The 3,853-nt window shown below is 46.9% G+C and overlaps 1 long non-coding RNA gene across 1 annotated transcript; it reads right to left on the reverse strand.

Moving 5' to 3' along the window:
- Window positions 1-983: 983 nt before the first annotated feature.
- On the reverse strand, window positions 984-3,853 carry LOC112806640 (uncharacterized). Its single transcript, XR_003203908.2, has 2 exons — window positions 3,325-3,853; window positions 984-2,852 (listed from the first exon to the last, which is right to left on the reverse strand). It is a non-coding gene; the product is annotated as an uncharacterized lncRNA (long non-coding RNA).

A 3,853-nucleotide genomic window follows, 5' to 3' on the forward strand; every position in this document is an offset into this window, starting at 1 on the left:
TCCAAGTGCTTTGTACTCCACTCCTATACATCTATGCCTACACATGCCTCTGTCCTGGACAGCCCTGTCTCCTCCCACTTGATTCTGCTCCTTCGGGTTCCCTGATCATTTAGGCGAGGCAGAAGCTACTATCCAGGAGTTTGTGTACATCCTCACACCTAGTTGAATCTGTTTCCACAAAAAGTGTATTATCCTGTTCATTACCAAAATATCTGCTCACTGGTATTTTTCAGAGTCCCGCTGGTGTGGTGGTGGGACAACACTACTCCAAAACATCACCCTGCCCAGACACGACCCAGGCCACAAAGCTGTTGATGACCACCGAAGAGAGGCATCATTGTGACAGGGTAGGTATGTAGGTGTCTGCATGTAACCCCCATCTTTGTCCTCTGAACCTACCACTTACTCAACAGTGGATTGCAAACTTATGACTGAGTGGAAAGGACCATACCCAGCTCATCGTGGATAGTTCCTGTTGCATACATGCTCATGTCTCTTGTCATTAGGTTTCTGTTGGGACCAGTGGCACGTAGGCAGCTTTTTAAATGGTACCTAGCTCTCTTGCACAGGTGATGTGATGACATGAGCCCAAAGCCCATCGAGGCTCAGCAGAGGGGTCACACAGCATCCCAGCACACATGCCTACTCTTAGCAGCATGATTTGGTAGGTCATGGCCATAGTCGTAGCATCTGGATGGATAGAAAAAAGTTGTGCTTGGGGTGCCTGGATGGCTCAGTCAGTTAAGCAGCTAACTCTTGATTTCAGCTCAGGTCATGATCTCAGGGTTGTGAGATCAAGTGCCACGTCAGGCTCTGTACTTAGTGTGGAGTCTGTTTAGGACTCTCTCTCCCTCTCCCTCTGAACTTCCCCTCACTATCTCTCTCTCAAAAAAACAAAACAAAACAAAAAAGTTATGCTTACATGATATTGTAGTCTATTAAGTGTGCAATACCATTATATCTAAAAAGACAATGTACACACCTTAATTTAAAAAATACTTTATTGCTAACAAATGCTAATCATCATCTGAGCTTTCAGCAAGTCATAATCTTTCTGCTTCTGGAGGGTCTTGCCTCCATGTTGGTGGCTGCTGAGTGGTCAGGGTGGTGGGTGCTGAAGATACAGGGACTGGGGACTGGGGCAACTTCTTAAAATAAGACAACGGTGAAGTTTGCCGCATCGATTGACTCTTCCTGTCACAACTTCTCTGTGGCAGGTGACGCTGTGTGATAGCATTTTACCTAGAGTAAACTGCTTTCTGTAACTGCTTCCAAAATTGGAGTCTCAAACCTTGCCACTGCTTTACCAAGTTTATGTGATATTCTAAATCCTCTGTTGTCATTTCAACAATCTGCACAGCATCTTCACCAGGAGTAGACTGCAACTCAGGAAACCACTCTCTTTGCTCCTTCAGAAGTAGCTCCTCTTCTGTTCAAGTTTGATCATGAGCCTGCAGCAATTCAGTCCCTTCTTCAGGCTCCACATCTAATCCAGGTTCTCTTGCTATTTCCACCATATCTGTAGTGACTTCCGCCCCTGAAGTCCTGAACCCCTCAAAGTCATCCATGAGGGTTGGAATCCACTTCTTCCAAACGCCTGTTAATGTGGATATTTTGAGCTCTTCCCATGATTTACAAATGTTCTTTTTTTTTTTAAAGTAGGCCCCACAGGCATAGAGCCCAAAGCAGAGCTTGAACTCACCACCCTGACATCCAGACCTGAGCTGAGATCAAGAGTGCTTAACCGACTGAGCCACCCAGGCGCCCCAAATCACAAGTGCTCTTAATGGCATCTAGAATGCTGAATCTCTTCCAGAAGGTTTTCAGTTGACTTTGCCCAGATCCATCAGAGGAATCACTGCCTAAGGCAGCTACAGCCTTACAAAATGTATTTTGTTATGCTAAGACTTGGAAGTTGAAATGACTCCCTGATCCATGGGCTGCAGGATGGGTGTTGTGTTACAGGTCCGAACACATTAATCTCGTTGAACATCCCCATCAGAGCTCCTGGGTGACCAGGTGCATTGTCAGTGAGCAGTAGTATTTTGAAAGGATTTTTTTTTTTTTTTCTGAGCAGTAGGTCTCAAGAGTGGCTCAAAATATTCAGTAACCATGTTGTAAAGCAATGTGCTGTCATCCAGGCTTTGCTGTTGCATTTATGGAGCCCAGGCAGAGGAGATTTAGCGTCATTCTCAAGGGCCCTAGGATTCTCAGAATGGTCACTGAGCACGGGCTCCAGCTTGAAGCCAACAGCTGCCTTAGCCCCTAACAGGAGTCAGCCTGTCCTCTGAGGCTTTGAAGCCAGGCATTGACTTCTCTCTACTGATGAGAGTCCTACATGGCATCCTCTGCCAGTGGGAGGCTGTTTTGTCTGCACTGGAAATCTGTGTTTAGTGTAGCCACCTTCACGGATTACCTTAGCTAGCTCTGGGTAACTTGCGGCAGCTTCTATATCAGCTTTGGCTGCTTCACCTTGCACTCTCATGGAGATGGCTTCTTTCCTTCCACCTCCTGAACCACCTCGGCTAGCTTCAAACTGGTCTGCAGCCTCCACGCCTCTCTCGGCCTTCACAGAATTGAAGGGAGTCAGGGCCTTGCTCTGGATGAGCTCTTTCAATATCCTTCACAAACTTCTCCTTCGCATTTATAGCTGGGCTCTTTGGCACGACAGACCTAGCCTTGGGCCTGTGTTGGCCTTCGACATGCCTTCCTCCCTAAGCTTAGTCACTTCTAGCTCTTGATTTAGAGGGAGAGACATGCAACTCTTCCTTTCACTTGGACACTTGCAGGCCACTGGAGCGGCATTAACTGGCCTCATCGCAATACCGCTGTGTCTCAGGGAACAGGGAGGCCTGCGGAGAGGGAGAGAGATGGGGAATGGTCGGTATGTGTGAGAACACACACATTTCTTGATTAAGTTTGCCATCTTATGTGGGTGTGGTTTGTGGTGCCCCCAAACAATGACGATAGTCACATCAAAGATCACTGATCACAGATTACCATCACAAATGTAATAATGATGATAAAGCTTGAAATGTTGGGGTAATTACCCAAATGTGACCCAGAGACATGAAGTGAGCCAAAGTTGTTTGAAAACCAGCACTGATAGAGTTGCTGGATGCAAGGTTGTCACAAAACTTCTATCTGTAGAAAACCCATAGTATCTGCAGAGCACCCTAAAGTGAGCTGTGCCTGTATTTTCTCCAGCCCCTTCCTGTCTGGAGAAACGCCATTCACACCAACAGCTTCACTTATCAGTGTTAGATAATGTTTAATGAACACTTTGAATGTGCTAGGCTAAGAATTCTGTGTGTATGAACTTACCTAGTTCTCAAAACGTGCCCCAGGAGTCCTCTCAGGGAAGCTGCCCTCCCTCACGACAGCACCACTGTAGATACCCAGAGAGCACTAACACTATGATCAGTCCTGTTTTGCAGAGGCAGATACTGAGGCCCCAAAAAGTGGCTACAGAGCTTGCCTGAGATTACACAATGTGGAAATAAGTGAGAACAGCCATGACGGGGCTCCTGGGTGACTCAGCTGGTTAAGCGGCCGACTCTTGATTTCCGCTCAGGTCATGATCTCAGTATCATGGGACAGAGCCCCACATGGGGTTCCATGCTCAGTGTGGAGTCTGTCCTCTTCCTCCTCCAACTTGTGCTCTCTCTGTCTCTCTTTCTAAAATAAATAAATAGAAATAAATCTTAAAAAGAGAGAGAGAGAGAGAGAGAGAACAGACGAGACTATTGTGGCAGAAACTCAAAGGCAGATGGAGGTGGGGGAAAGCCTACAGTAGAAAACACGGAAGGCTGCACTCGAGCCTTGACAAGAGCCTGTGCCCAGGGAAGCTGGA

This window comes from Callorhinus ursinus, unplaced genomic scaffold, assembly GCF_003265705.2.
Source record: "Callorhinus ursinus isolate GAN/ISIS: 27379988/994484 unplaced genomic scaffold, GSC_fseal_2.0 scaffold101, whole genome shotgun sequence".
Taxonomy (NCBI): domain Eukaryota; kingdom Metazoa; phylum Chordata; class Mammalia; order Carnivora; family Otariidae; genus Callorhinus; species Callorhinus ursinus.